General features: G+C 37.8%; 1 protein-coding gene and 1 pseudogene across 1 annotated transcript in view; one reads left to right on the forward strand and one right to left on the reverse strand.

The window, feature by feature from the left end:
- Nucleotides 1-17,000, forward strand: part of GRIK2 (glutamate ionotropic receptor kainate type subunit 2) — a 754,527-nt gene that overhangs the window by 379,275 nt on the left and 358,252 nt on the right. The window lies entirely within an intron of this gene.
- On the reverse strand, nucleotides 1,609-2,192 carry LOC105979369 (annotated as a pseudogene).

Consider the following 17,000-nt stretch of genomic DNA (forward strand, 5'->3'; position numbering starts at 1 on the left):
ATTAAAAAAAATAGTGAATGATGTGGTTACTATCGCCTACAAGTACTCTTCCAAGACAGATCAGTTTGTCCTTTTAGCAGTTAATGATACTGTCAATATTCTTCTCCAGCACCAACATAGAAATGCATCAATTCTAAAGTCTTCCTTATTCAATGTCCAATGTTTACATGCATCTGATGCAATGGAGCATACTATGGCTTGGGTCAGGCACACCTTAGTTCTCAAAGTAAACATCTCGCTCTTCAATACTCTCAAGAGACTTGTGCAGGAGATTTACCTAGAGCAATATGTCTTTTGATTCCTTGACTGCTGCTTCCAGGAGCATTGATGGTGCATCCGAACAAGACCAAATCCTTGAAAATTTCAACCTTTTCCCCATTTGTCATGATGTCACTTATTGCTCTGCTTGTGAGGATTTTGGTTTTCTTTACATCGAGTTGATGTCCATACTGAAGACTGCAATCCTTGACTTTCAGCACGAGTATTTCAAGTCCTCCTCCGTTTCAGCAAACAGAATTGTGTCATCTGCATGTCTTAGGTTGTTAATAGCCTTCCTTAAATCCTGTAACCACATTCTTCTTCCTATAATCCCGCAACTCTGATACTTTGCTCTGAATACACACTGAATAAGTATGAAGATAGCATACAGTGCTGTGGCACACCTTTCCTGATTACAAACCAAACAGTAGTCCCCGTTTGATTCAAGCAGCCAACTCTTGATCCAAGTATAAGTTCCATAAGAGCACAATCAAGTGTCTTGGAATTCCCATTCTTCTCTAGCAATTATTAATATATACATAGCCACTCTTATGTGCAACATATGCAGTCCTTCAAAGTGAACTGCCACGAAGGGCTTAAGTGGAGAGCAAATGTGTTGAGAATGATGCAGGCAACAAATGTACAAATGTGCTCGACACAATGGATGTATGTGCGAATTGTGATGAGTTGTATGCGCCCTCAATAAAATGATTTTTTTAAAAAGTGAACTGCCCTTTTGACTTAGTTATCTGACCTCTTCTCAAAAGTAGGGTTTCTCAAAAGCAACACCATTATAAAGAATATTTTAGTGTTTGATTTCCATGTATTTTGATGGTTGATGCTGGTAGTTTTTCTTCTGGAGTAAGCTCTAAATGTTAGATGGAGTCATCCCTATCGTAATTTCTGAAACATTTTCTCTAAACCACCTCCACCAAATCTGAACTGAGGGTGTCTGATAGTAGGAGAATATGCTGTTCAATTGTTGTAGTAACTTCTCAGGAAATGATTTAACTCTTGGTACTTGCTTTGTTCTAGTATGAGACAATAACCACAATGAGTATTTTTCACTTATTTCTATTCAGAAGACAATTTTCTTTTATGTTCATGAGTAAATCAGCTGAGAAAATATGTCATTCTTTATATTGCTTTACAGACAGCATAATCATAAGTATAACAAAATGATTCATTGGTCTGAATACATATTTCCCTTAGCTATGACATTGATTCTTTTTTTTAACTTTTATTTCATAATCATAAACTTAACTCTGCTTTCTAGCGGGACTCAGGGGGCATAAGGAAAGTAGGAAATGTGAAGAACTGGAGTGAGAGCACACGATTAAACGACACTGCAAGCACATTGGGCATAGAAGGGTGATTTCCCAAGCTACACAAGGAATGGTCTGGTGCTTAAGATAAAACATGAAAATTCAGATCAAATTTAATTAGAGTTGTCCACAGTCAGCAATGGTGATCTTCTTGCTGGTCTTGCCATTCCTGGAACCAAAATGCTCCATGGCTTCGACATATTCATGCCTTCTTTCACCAGACCGAAGACCACGTGCTTGTCATCCAACCATTCAGTCTTAGCGGTGCAGATAAAAAACTGGGAACCATTCGTATTTGGCCCAGCATTTGCCATCGACAGGATGCCAGGACCTGTGTGCTTCAGGATGAAGTTCTCATCTTCAAATTTCTCTCCATAGATGGACTTGCCACCAGTGCCATTATGGTGTGTGAAGTCACCCCCCTGGCACATAAACCCTGGAATGATTCTGTGACAGCAGGAACCTTTATAACCAAAACCTTTCTCCCCAGTGCTCAGAGTGTGGAAGTTTTCTGCTGCCTTTGGAACTTTGTCTGCACACAGCTCGAAAGCAACACGGCCAAGGGGCTCGCCGTCAACGGCTATGTCGAAAAACAGTCGGGTTGACCATGGCTGGATAAAACAGGGACCAGACAAGACTACAAATTCAGGCGGCGGGGTCTGCAAAGCCGACATTGATTCTTAAATATGCCTCTTAGTCTTTGATATTTTAAAGGGACCGAACTCTCAGAGCATACTTCACGAAGGCCTTATTTTTCACCGGACACTAACAAACAAAGAATATTTTGATTGTGGTATTAACATGACATGTTTCGCTTAACCTGTTGCTCTGATCATCAGGCCCAAAAGGAGGACCAATAGTTCATCCATAATTATTTTTTAAAATAGTTTTATTGGCATATACTTCATATATTATACAACTTAATTGTCCAGCCAAATAAGATTTGTGCAATCAATTCAATCAATTTCAGAACATTTCTTCTTGTACTCATTGTTATTAGCTCCCCATTACTTCCCACCCTCCCCTGTCATGCCCCAAGGCAATTATCAGTCAAGTTAGCACCTCTAAAGATCTACCTATCCTAGATTTCAAATGTACAATGTCTTACAAAACACCAACAGGAACCATGCAAAGAAACAAACCAGAAACCCCAGCAGCAATGACTAGACAAATCTAGAGAAACCTGAATCTAAAAGAAAGCACAATATGTTTAAAACAACCAACTCCTGACACAACCGCTAAAGGCAAAGCGGGTGAATAAGAAAATGTGGTGAAGAAAGCTGATGGTGCCCGGCTATCAAAAGATATAGTACCTGGGGTCTTAAAAGCTTGAAGGTAAACAAGCGGCCATCTAGCTCAGAAGCAACAAAGCCCACATGGAACAACATATCAACCTGTGTGATCACGAGGTGTCGAACGGATCACTGAAGACAAATGGGTGCATAAGCAAATGTGGCGAAGAATGCTGATGGTGCCCGGCTATCAAAAAGTATAGTGTCTGGGGTCTTAAAGGCTTGAAGGTAATCAAGCAGCCATCAAGCTCAGAAGCAACAAAGCCCACATGGAAGAAGCACACCAGCCTATGTTGAAGGGATCAGGTATAAGTCATCATCAGAACAAAAAAATCTTACCATAGTAAATGATGGGGGGGGGTGCGCAGTGGAGATCCAAAGCCCATTAGTAGGCCACTGGAAATCCCCTTGCAGAGGGGTCTCGGGGAGGAGATTAGCCAGTCAGGGTGCGATGTAACAACGATGAGAAATACAACTTTCCTCTAGTTCCTAAATGTTTCCTCCCCACTCCCACTCCCATGACTCGAGTTTGACCTTGCAAGTCTAGCTAGACCAGAGGATGTACACTGGTACATCTAGGAACTGAAAATACAGGGAATCCAGGGCAGATAAGCCCTACAGGACCAGTGGTGTGAGTGGTGAAACAGGGAGGGTAAAGGGAGAATGGGTAGGAAAGAGGGAACCAATTACAAGGAACTATATGTGACCTCCTCCCTGGGGGATGGACAACCAAGGAGTGGATGAAGGGAGACGTCGGACAGGGCAAGATATGACAAAATACCAATTTATAAACTATCAAGGGCTCATGAGGGAGGTGGGGCAGGGAGGGAGGAGGAAAATGAGGACCTAATGTCGGGGGTTTAAGTGGAGAGAAAATGTTTTGAGAAGATGTACAAATGCGCTTTACACAATTGATGTGTGTATGGATTGCGATAACAGTTGTATGAGCCCCTAATAAAATGTTTAAAAAACAACAACAACCAACTGTAAAATAGGTCGAAAAGGAAATCAAATGATATTACAATCTTAACATAAGTTATATTTCTTAAAGCACATTATATGATGATTAAAGAATTGGTTTTCACGGACCTTGATGAGTAGCACTGATTTTTGTGTGAATTGGATTAATAAGGTTATCTGAAGCTTAAAATCCACTAGCGCATTTTAAATATAGGCATTGGCTTTTCAGGAATCTTAACCTCATAAGGCTTGAAAAATGCACCTATGTACATAAGAACACTGAGATAGACCCTAGATCATTATTGCAGTCTTTCCCTGCAGAGGAGGATTTGAAGAATAATCCTCGTGGGTTAAATAACCTCTTATGCAAACCCTGTCCAGAGGAAAACGGTCTAATCCTCATTAAAAGTGGTTATGCTTGGTTAGCCTCTATGTTTAATAGAAAAATCAAGACTTCCTAGTGTACAGACTGAGCCTGTTGATACAGAAGATTATAGCAGTGATTTTCCAGAAGCTAATGAAAGGCACCAAATCGATAATCTAACAGATGCATTTTGTGAATGCTTAAAGAAAATTTGAATGCGTCATGTCCTTGTGAATTGGTTATAGTTCTGCTTTGATAATAAACCTGTAATTCAGATACACATGTAAACAGGAATCCAGTGTGACGGTGTGGCGGGTACACATTTATAATCACTCGACGGCAGTGACATCGGTGACTAGATGCCATAGGAATTTAAAATAAAATGCCGAGACCTAAAATAATGTGTTGTCACAGGACCTAAGGAATCATTTCCTGTTAGATCGTCTGTCCACAGGAAACAGACTGCAACAGTATGCCAGTGCTTTAATTGTGGGATATTTTTTCACCACTGTCTTCTCTGTGATCAAATTGTGTGCCTTTCAAATATGTTGAGAACTTAAATAAATATGGATGATACAAAGCAAAAGCATTGTTTTCAAAATGTAAAATTGCTAATAACTTTACTTTTTATGATGGCACCATAATGTAAGGTGCAATACCGAGAGTAGCGCTACTATATTTGAACTTATGTTCTTGGTATAACTGCCAACTTGCTTAGAAATGAATTTTCTACCTGCTTGAAAGTAACATATGTATTAATTTTCAATGATGATTAGCCTACAGTCTATTTTTCTTTCTTTTTACTATCATACAGTTTCTATTTCTGATATTTACTATTATCTAGCATGTAGTAAGATGTCAACCATATTTTTACTAGTTTATCCATATATATATATATTTATTTATTTAAATATATATTGGATACCAGACTCTGTTATATTTAAAATATGGATTTATTTTTCCTCCAAAAATATTGTGTTCAACAAACATTAGGAAATTATTATTTAGAGCAGAATATTGTGTATAGGGTGTATTATGAAGAAAAAAATCCCTATCTGAATATGCCTGATACCTTGGCTGGGGCACGTGAAACTGTATTAGGAAAGTGAATCAGCAAAGACACCAGGTGGGTGCCCTGAGCTGGATTCTCCTCTACTGCTGGTTGGACTTCCCACTGCTAAGCTGCCTTGACTCCGCAGACCCACACACAGTTGGCACATCACTTGTTGCAGGCTCTTTCAGCTCCTTTTTATCTTTTAATGATTTGTCTGACTGATTTCTGTTTTGCCTCGGAGGAAAGTGAAGGTATTTGAAATGTTGGTTTCAGAGGTTTTCCTTATAGCTGTGCTATAATGAGGGCCCGGCCCATGTCCCATTGAGCTGCAGCCAGAATATAAAGTGAACAATGCCAGCAAAGAGGTGAGCTTGTGAAGTGAGAAATGAAGGGCAGAGAAGGCCCTGTATCTTTCTTCCACCGCTAAAAATGAGAGCTTAATAGTATAAAGCAAGAATATTGCCTATAGATAGGCCCTAATTAGGATATAGACAGACTTATGTGTGCTCATATCAGGCTAATGGCTAAAGCAAAAAAGATGAAATGATTGTATTTATTATTTAAGTACATCAAGGCTTAATCAGAATATGACCCAAGTGGAGATGGATGTTAATAAATTGTGAAATGATATGCTCCAAAATGTGGTAAAATTGGGTCTAAAGTAATTGTACTAAAGTACTTCCTTGATAACAAAAAATCTAATTTGAAAATCAATCAAAGATATTTGGGATTAATCTTATTAACTATCTCAGTCATGGTAGGTACGAAAATGAAACCATTAGGATCAGATAAATTTTCTTTGAAGAAGTAACACTTTGTACCAGACACAATATGGGCCTCATGTTTTAAATAGCATTGAGTGGTAAATATTAATGCTTCTTTGTGGGACACAAGAAAGCTGGTGCTTGGACGGGTGGAATGACCCATCCAGATCACACAATGGAATGGTGTACCTGGGGATTTACATCCGCATTTCTCAGATACCATGGCGTTGCCAAAGGAAGAGAACATAAAATTAAGCTAGAATGAATCTAGTAGGGTCAGTAAGGGAGCCACAGTGGACTGTGAACACCAAGGTCAGTAGTTCAAAACCAGCAGTCCCTCCGTGGGAGAAAGTCATCTTTTTACTTTTGTAAAGATTTACAGTCTTGAAAACCCACAAGGCAGGTTTTCTCTGACTTACAGGTTCGCTCTGAGTCATAACAGACTCCATGGCAGTGAGTTTGTTTCTTTGTTTTTAGAATAGGTTGGTTTAAAACACTTCTGGGTTGAGACAGTCAACCCTGGTTTTAAATTCTGACTGCCAGTGATATGTAGGAGCTGTGTGAACTTGGGCAAGCTACTTATCCCATCTGTGCCTAAGTCCCGTCGTTTGTAATGTTTAACACTACAAACAGTGCACAGTATTAGCTATTACAGTATCTTTCCTGATATTAATCCAAACAATGAATAATGCTTTACCTGCCTCACATCAGGAATAGCATAATCTATCTGAGTCGAAATAGGTACCTTGTGACAATTGGTTGCTGATACTGCTAATGGAATATGGATATATTATAAAACAACTCTTTCTGACAACCATTTATTAGTAGTCAGCAATTAAATATATTAAGAAGGCTTGTTGTGCACACTCTTTTAACCACAGAACACTAAAGATGTACATGTTATAATTACAATTATCCTTTCTCTTCATTGTCCTGCAGAGGAGTGCACTGTAATTCTGGCAGCCAGACTCCAGAGTTGGCTTGCTTTCCTTGGACTGCAGATGTCTAATTGCAGGCAACCATTTCATTTAAAATGGCTCATTAAAGTAGAAACCATTTAGCTTCAGTAATATGGATCAGCATCTATGATTATGCATTTAATTAGAAAAGTATACCTCCCCCAATTTTCTGTCTATCATCTATCTATCTATCATCTATCTATCTATCTATGTATCTATCTATCATCTAGATAGATAATTATTATCTTTCTAACTATACACACACAAACCACACACACAGATTTGCACAAAATATTTCTTAAATGTTATTTTTACTGTGTTAAATGAGTTGAAATTCCTGGCAAATGGTTCCATGCTGCCTGTATAGAAAATATTAATTATAAAAGATAATTGAATGATATTACTATACCTCAGTCTTGGATGTTGGACACTTATGAATGTCCTGGTTTGTAGATTTGTCTTGTTATATTTCACCTTAATATATGCATTTGTTGACTATCTAAATATTATTTGTTGATTAATTTTGCAAAGAATTGAAAAATGGAAATGCATATATCATTTGTCAGAACCTGAATTTACCAATCATGTAAAAAGAATTGAGAGAGTGAGAAAGAGTAGTGCTTATCTTTCCCAAGCACAAAAGACCACTAACAGAAAGTTTGATATGATGATATGTCCTGTTTCATCTTGGAAAAATAGAATGTATGGATCAAGCTCATTTTTTTTCTGAAATAGAATATTCAGAATTTATAGTCATCTTAATAATAGTACTTTTTTGTAGAAAGTGGTAAAAGAAGACAGGTATTATCTATGAAAGAGCAGTGACAGACTATAAACTGCAATAAGTTGACTTGTTGAGCCAAAGTTTACATAATTATTTGCAAGGTATTAATAAATACCCTTAGACTTTTTAGACCTATAAATGTCAATAAATTGAATGTCAGTTAGTGGCTTTCTTAATATAAACTAAGGATGAATGCTACAATCATGAATTTGCCTATCTAAAAATTTTTACCAGAGAAAACCAAATTATTTAATTCTAGATATGTTCATGCACTATATTATGCATATATCTGAGACAGTGAAGCATTGTTTTCTCATTTACTGGTACATAATTCATATAACATGTAATTCAATAGCTCAATCATGCTGACTTTTGCAATCATTAACACAATCAATTTTAGAACAATTTTTTTCTTCCTTATAGTTGTTGTTAGCGTCTTAATTACCCCCAACGTCCCCTGCCATGTCCCTAGGTAAGTATTAACCCAGTTGCTCTCTCTATGAATTTAACTATTGCAGACTTCTAAACAGGAAAACATACAAAACAAAACAAAAAATGACCAAATGAAGCACAGAAAATCCTCTGTCAAAAAAGAAAGCAGGAAATATTAAAAACTGGAACAAATTTTAAATTGGTCAAAGGGAGATCAAATGATAAGGTGTTACATTTTCATCTAACTGCATTTGCCACAATGGCTTTCCTCTCTTAGCAAGGCTACTCCCATCTCTGGACTAGGGTATGAACCGTGAGAGGTCACGTAGAAGTAAATGCCGTGTACTTCAGAAACATCTGCACAAATGTGGGATGTGAGAAGGAGATTGTGATTGATATATATATATTACCAATAGATCCAGAAAAGTCTGCCTCAACTGTATCTTCCCAAGCAACTTAAGTGTGTTTATAAGGTTGATATGGGAGTTTACAGTATCTGAGAGAATGCTTAAATTGCAGTAAAGTTTCCCAGCACAAGCAGTACTTACTAGTGCATAAGTAAAACAGCTGTGACACGTGTGTTATTTAATGCATGACAGATTGTGTAACATTTTTACTACTAATAATTGGTAAGTACTTGTGTTCGATTGTTGTGTGCTGGTTACTTTTTTCTCCATGTTCTTCTCCGTCCTCAATGTGAGTAAGAGCAAGACAATGAACGCATGCGAGAAGGGGGGAAAAACAAAAACAAAAAACAGGAGCGTGAAGAAAAGAGAGAGCTAGCAAGAATAGAGGAGGTGAAACACACGTGAGGAAATAAGCTACATGAAAGAAGCAAATATGAGCGAGAAAACCAGACTTGGGAGAATAAAGGTGGGAAGTTAATATTCAAAAGAGCGAATTATGTAAGAGAGGGGGGAAGATTCTTTGAATCTGAAGTGTTTGGATTCGATGCTCCCACATATTGAAATTTATTTGAATGTTAGTCATCAAAGTGTTATCTCATCTTACCTTGGCTTTGAAATGTAAAGTAGAAGATGGATTGCAATCCATAGTTCTTTAACTTTCTTTACAAGGGGAGTTTCAAGTACTTCTATTAATTCCAGTCTGAGTAGGTAGGGAGTCTTAAAAATTATCTGAACAGGCAAGAGGGCAATACACCCACGCCTCACTTATCAATTCTTTCCTTATCTGACATTTCAAATGTACAACTATAGTAAAATATATATTATCTAATTATTTTGCACATTAACTGGGTACATAGATCTAGCAATAATGATTTCTGAAGTATAAGATGAGACTAATTCTGGTGGTGCGAGTAAAGGTTATGCACCAATTTAGCTGAGCCATGATTCTCAGTGGTTTGGCCATTACATAATAATGTGGTCATCTTTTATTTTCTGATCAGATGGTTGACTTCTCTTTTTGCATCGTGACTTGGTCTTTGAATCTAACTCTGTCATCAAGTGAGCAGTAAGTGCCATACAGGTCTTAGGAGGGATGGCGATCAGCTTACAGGCACTGACAGGAAACCTCCTCCTGAACCTGGATAAAAGAGGACCTTTCTTGTACTACTTTATTTCTCATCCTTTCTCTTTTTCTAAGGAGGCTGAGGACATAGCCAGTAAAGTTCTGAATTGTAAACTAAAAGCTCAGCAGTCTAAACCCTTCAGCTGGTCTAGAGAAAGATGAGGCTGTCTGATACTGTAAATATTTAGAGCTTTAGAAATTCATTGGACCAATTCTATTTGGTCACATGCGGCCATTATAGTTTGAGTTTTCCATTGCCAAGAAGTTGATTCCAAGTCAAAGCAACTGGCCCTTTAGAACAGAGTGCAATGACTCTCTGGGGTCTCCAACATGTAATTTCTGGGGAGCAGAGAGCCTCATCATGTCACCACACTTTCTTGAGGTTGTTTGGTACCAATAATAGCAATTTCAGCTTTTGTGTTTTTTTTTTTTTAGTGAATACTTCCGAAGAAAGCCCTATTGTGAAAATCTCTGAGCTAAGAATCACACAATCTCTTTCTCAAAGATCACTTAATTTTGGAAAGTAAGATAGACAAAATGATGTTCAATTTCAAAGACCATCGGCTTAAATACAGTAGGAGTGTTAAAAAGAAAGTCTGAAGAGATAGAGCTAAAGCTATCTTGCTTAAGATATATTTCAGGGAGTTTGGCAACGAGAGAACCTAAAGCTGTTATATAAGTCAGAATAAGTATAGAGCTTACATAAAAAGCCATAATTATGATTTTCACACAGGTAAAAAATGGTAGATGTTAATTAATTGATAAGAGAACAAGGCAGTTCACAAGACAACCAAATAATAGAGACATTTCTAAACTAGGAATTTTCATATGGAGACAATACTATTTTGTTTCTACCAGAAAGGGGGATAAGTCAATTGGAACCTTTAAGCAGAGAAGATAGAATATAGTAGTCCTATTAGTTGCCTACAACTTAGAGTTGTCATATAGTTCCAAGGTGCCCTAGTGGCATGGTGGTTACGTGTTGGAATGCTAACTGCAAGGTCAGCAGTTCAAATCCACCAGCCATTAAAAAAAAAATCCACCAGCCACTCTGTGGGAGAAAGGGGTCTTCTTGCTCCCATTTCAGTGTTAGTTTCAGAAACTCACAGCAGTTCTGCCTTACGTGTAGGGTTGTTATTAAGCTGGCATCAACTTGATGCCCTTGAGTTTAGTGGAAGTGTTACTATAGCTCCCATAAAATAATATCCTGTCAGATAACGAGAGCGCTGTAGACAATACATGATTTTTCTGGTTTGTTGCTAGTATTTTCCCTAAAAGGCAAGGCCAAGAAGTGAGTACTGAAGGAAACATCTTTAACATTATAAAAGATCGAAACCCTGGCTACAAACATTATTTTTAAATGTTGCACAATTATTATTTATTGTATACACAGGGAGAGAGAGAGAGAGCACCCCCCCTTAAGAATCCCTTAGTGTTAATATTGCTAGCTATTTTGGTTACTCATTTTAAATAAACATTTATATTTCATATAATCTAATTAATTGATCTAATCCTTTGGGATGGTGCACTTTCTTCTAGGGATGAAACAAAGTAGTTTGGGTGGTTTTTTTTCTTTCAAGTGAAAGGGATTTTTATTTTAAGTGCAAGGATTGATGTTCATTCAGAACTTGTACATGGCTCAAGAGGCAGCTATATGAACAGAACGATGAACTACTGTGTGGTTTAAAACCAGGAAAGGTGTGTGTCATGGTTGTATCCTCTAACATGCTTATTTAATCTGTATGCTGAGCAAATTTTTAGAGAAACTGGATTGTATGAAGAAGAATATGGCATCAGCTTTGCAGAAAGGCTTATTAACAGCCTGCGACATGCAGATCATGCAGATGTTACCACCTTTCTTTATGGACGTGAGGAGGACTTGAAGCACTTGCTGATGAAGATCATGAATTATAGTCTTCAGTATGGATTACAACTCAGTTTAAGGAAGACTAAAATCCTCACAACTGGATAAATACTCAGCATCATGATAAATGGAGAAAAGGTTGAAATTGTCAAGGATTTTATCTTGTTTGGAACCATAATCAATGCCCATAGAAGAAGCACTCAAGGAAGTAAGATGTATTGCACTAGGTAAATCTCCTACACAAGACATCTTTAGAGTATCGAAGAACAAGTGTTTGACTTGGAAGGCTAAGCTATGCCAAACCCAAGTCGTGGTATTCCCCATTGCATCAGATGCATGTAAAAGTTGGACATTGACTAAAGAAGATCATAGAAAAATTTATATATTTGAATTGTGGTGCTGGCGATGAATATTGAAAGAACCATGAACTGCTAAACACACAAGCTGATATGTCTTTGAAGAATTAGTCCAGAATGCTCCTTAGAGACAGGGATGGCAACACTTCTTCTTACATACTATGGACGTGGATTTAAGCGAGACCAGTCACTGGAGAAGGAAATCATATTTGGTAAAATGGGAGGAAAGAGAAAAAGAGGATGACCTTCAATCAGATGAATTGGCACAGTGGCTTCATTAATGGGTTCAGGCATAGGACTAATTGTGAGACGACCTTCAATGGGATGGATTGGCACAGTGGCTTCATTAATGGCTCAGGCATAGGACTAATTGTGAGATGACCTTCAATGGGATGGGTTGGCACAGTGGCTTCATTAATGGCTCAGGCATAGGACTAGTTGTGAAGAAGGCACGGGACCTTGCAGTGTTTCGTTCTGCTGTGCATTTGGTGACTATGGATTAGAGCCGACTCAATGGCTCTCAGCAACAACAAGAGGCTGTCTCCCACTTTTCATAAGCCAAGTTGATTTCATCTCAGGGTGTCTTGCGCGTAGAACAGAGTACATACAACTGCTCTCTAAGGTTTCCAATACTAATTCTGTATGGGAACAGGCAGCCTCAGATTTCTACCACATTTGTATGAGATACTTTTCATCAAATAAGTATTTGCCTTCAGGAGGAACCCTGTTGGCATAGTGGGTTATGCTTTGGGCCGTTAAGGACAGTTGAAACCACCCACTACTCGGCAGGAGGATGGGACTTTCTACTTCCTTCGAAGAGTTGGCATCCTGGAAACCCACAGGGACAGTTCCACGCTCTTTTATTGTGGCCAGATTTGTATTTAAAATGACATTTATTTATTTTAAAATATGTCTAAATTAAAACATACTATTTAAGTTATTATTTTTTTCACAAGAGAAAGAAATCCTGACTATGTACTTTTCTCCTCGAGACTCTTTCATCACCAACCTTTCTGTGGTCCTCCCAGCTCGTCTGACATGGCTGCTGCGAACCTTTCTCCCTTTACTTCCTGTCCTGCAGAAACATCGCCTGTCTTCTAGCTCTTGAGAGTCTCGGTCCTTCAGCTCAGATTCTTTGTTCAGTCTACTCTTCATCATAGAGTTGATTTTGTAAAGGTATTTCCTTGGGTTGTGTCATCCTGGCCATCTCACTATGGATCCTTAATCTCTATCGTAGCATTATGACCTTGCCTTGTTAACCCTTGTTGCGCCTTGTGATGATCCTCACTTGTGCCCTGAAGAAGTATCCCCATGGGAGTATGCTTACTCATTGGGTCCCAAAGCCAGCAGTTTGAAACCACCAGCAGCTCCTTGGGAGAAAGACAGGACTTTCTACTCCTCAAAAGGGTTATTGTCTCAGACAACCACAGGGAAGTTCTACCCCGTACTATAGGGTTAGTATGTGTAAGTTCACTGAATGGCATTCCTGGGTGACACAAATAGTTAATGCTTCCTTACTGATTGTTGGGCTGTCTACCCAATGGTATCTCAGAAGCTGAAAAAATCAGCATAGTTCTCTGACACACAAGGTGACCATGAGCTGCAACCAATTCAATGGCAACTAGATTTTAGTTAGATTATTTTATGTTTTGTTTTTTTTTACTTTATTCACTGCATTATAAAACTCAAGAACATAAGCATTTTATCTGTTACATACATCTTCCTACCTTCAGTGCTTTACATAATGCCACTCACATAGTAGGTGTTCAATAAATATTTGTTAAATAAATAAATGCAATGTTCCTCATTATTTATTCTAAATATAATAAGTCAACTAAAATGGCTATTAGCAATTTTATTTCCAAAGTAATGTCTGCTTCTGTTCCACTAAAGTAAATTATTCAAAGAGCTTTTTCATTATTCTTTTAGAGTACATATTGATTAAAATAATTACTAGTTACTCATATAAATACTTTTATTTATTGTATAATGGATTTGTAATGTTTCCACACAAGTCGTGTTTTCTGTTGAGTTACTTATTTCCAAAAAGCTTTTCTCAGAAACCTTTTATTTCCATCAAATCTAAATTAAAGAATTTGGTTGCACATTGAGCAACTGGAGGAAAATGATAAAAGTTTCGAAAATCAATCATCTGAGCCTTTTAAGTGATCATCTTTCTGTGATTGATGGGTGTATTTTAAATTTAACGTTTACAAAGGAACAAGTGAATCTTCTGAAAATGAGATAAACAAATGAAGGGAGGTAGTTTACACAGAATTACCAATGGTCTTAATGCCATGATCCTTCTTACCTTTAAATTGCTTACTTAAAAAGAAATAAACAGTCTTGAAAACAGTATGTTTAAAGTGTATTTAATGTGTCTAAAAACATGTTTTACTAATAATAAGTTGACTGTCATGTTTTGAGTTCGTATTTCTTCCTATGAAATTCACTGTGGTGTCTTTTAAAATGCACGGCAAATGATGCTCATTCTCTCTCTTTTTAAACAATTTATTTGAATAAATATGTTTTTTATAATTTAGATGAATTCTTTTTCTTCAAAGGGATTGGAGTTAACAAATTCATGCTTGATAATACTTAAATGAAGACAGGAGTAACATTTAATCTATAATAAACCTTAAATATTTAGTGTGTAGGCTGTCCCATGTGCAGTCGGGTTGAGGCTAGCAGTCTATAGAAGAGATCAATGTGGGGTTTGAGGGAGTGAAGTGCTAAGGCCCTTTGAGGAATTAGAGTCTCACTGTGTTCAGGGAGATTAAGGATAAAGATCTAGAGGAATTATGGGAGAGGAATTTCAAGGAGAGTAGGTAGTCCTTTATTTTTAGAGCTTGGTGTTTGCTCACAAATTGTCTCCAGAACACAATTTATCTGAAAGAGGAGAGGAGAGAGATTTTTTTAAAAAACTGAGAGATTGATTCCATGGGAGTTGTAAGGAAGAAGCAGTGGGCAATGGCTGTTACATTTCCAGTTCCAGCAAATATTATCACGCCCTGCCATGGGCCAGGAGTTGAACCATGAATGGTGACTGTTTGGTGTGTTGGGGGCGGGAGGTCAGCAGGTCGATGACTTCACACTTTGCCCTGTATGAAGTTGAGTGACGGGTGAGCTATCAGAATGGTACAGGTCTGAGGCCTAAGTTTGCATTCCGATGTGGACTAACTCATAGTGGGTAGGCAAGATTCACAAAGGGAAAATGGACACAGAGAGACCAAGAGAGGAAGAGAGAAGAGAGGGAAAGAGAGAATGAACACAAGATGAAAGCTAACTAGGATCTAACACAGTGGTTCTCAACCTGTGGGGCGTGACCCCTTTGGAGGTTGAACGACCCTTTCACAGGAGTCACCAGATTCATAACAGTAGCAAAATTACAGTTATACATTGGCAACGAAAATAATTTTATGGTTGGGGTCACCACAATATGAAGAACTGTATTAAAGGGTCACGGCATTAGGAAGGTTGAGAACCACTGCTCTAACAGGTAGAGGAGGTGGTTACTAGAGGCATCCTTGATTGTCCTGGACACTCCTATTGTAGTCGATCTCTCTCCCTTCCTCCCTCCTTTCCTCCATCCCTCCCTCCCTCTCTATCAGAAATATCACGTTTAAAAAGATTTGCATCTTGGTGAAATATATGAAGAAACTATGGCTACATTTGTTATCTAAGCTTGAGGATTTTTTATTTGCTTTAAAATATTTTATTGTTTTGAAGTGAATTTTTCATAACAAATTGGGGTCCATTTAACTTTTGTGTGTGTTTGCTTTTAACAAACTGTTCCGTAGTATTGCTTGCAGTTACCACAGGTTGTGAGCATTCTCATTATTTCCCTTTCTTTGTTCTATTTCCATGGATCTAACTGCCTCGCTCCTCCTTACCGTTTCATTTTTGCTTTAGAGTAAATGTGAAACCTTTAAACCATGTAGTTAATTCTTAAGGCGATACATTAATATGGTGATATTATTTATTCTATAAGCTAATCTATTGTCTGATTGGAAGGTGAGCTCCTGGGTGACCGGTTTCCACTCTAGATTAAAAGAGATTTCTGCTGGGTTACAACTGGGCTGCTGACCAAAAGGTCTGCAATTTGAAACCACCAGCCACTCTTGGGGAGAAATGAGACAATTTCTGTTCCTGCAAAGGTTTACAATCTCAGAAACTGAAGGGTCAGTTGACTCTGTCTTTTAGGGCCACTATGAGCCAGAAATGACTCCAGAGCCGTGAGCGAGAGGGAGTCAAAATCTCTGGGGTTTCCTTAATTAGTGTGGTAATTCATATCAGTCTGGTCATACTGGCCTTTTCTATGCTTGAGGTCGGGTCTGTGTCTTTCTTCCATCCTAATTGGGACCCGCTATTGTTTCCCTGGTGAGAATAATTGATAGTTGAGGTATATGTGCATGAGAGTTTCAACTTTTATTGCTTTAATGTTGCGTTTTTGCAACTGTCAGTGAAAGGATTTGTATCTGTCAGTGAAAGACCGTGGGCTCATTTTGAACATAGTGTAAAAGTGGATGGCACACTGTGAAGAAGAAATTGAGTCAAAGTCAAACCGCTCAGAATTGATTAAAATTACAAAATGTCCAAATGCGGACAGAATAGTTAGGATGAAAATAAGTAAATGAGCTTTAGAAGCAAATGAATTATTGATTAGTCACACTTATCAATTCTGAGACTATAGAAATGGACATACCTGTCTTTTTCCCTATTAAAAAGATGCATAGTTTATTCTCATATGTAACTTAAAATTGAACTGTTGTGAGGAAGAATTGGAAAATTATTATAGTAGTAGATACAAGAGAAAATGCAACTGATCGTATAGACTGTAATGGAAGAATACCATCATGCTTTTGAATTATTTTCAGGGTTAGTTCAAAATTATGTGATATACATTCTCAAGGGATTAGTAGTCTTACGTAAACTTTGATTTTCCTCAGAATTTTTGCATAGACACTGTCATTCAATTACTAGTTTTTTCTTTGCCCGGAGAATTGTGCTAGTATTCTCAGCTGCCTTGGCTTCGCTGCTTTTGACCTCTTTATTCTC

Source organism: Echinops telfairi, unplaced genomic scaffold, assembly GCF_000313985.2.
Source record: "Echinops telfairi isolate 266 unplaced genomic scaffold, ASM31398v2 ScPeMD7_3533;HRSCAF=4204_0, whole genome shotgun sequence".
NCBI lineage: Eukaryota > Metazoa > Chordata > Mammalia > Afrosoricida > Tenrecidae > Echinops > Echinops telfairi.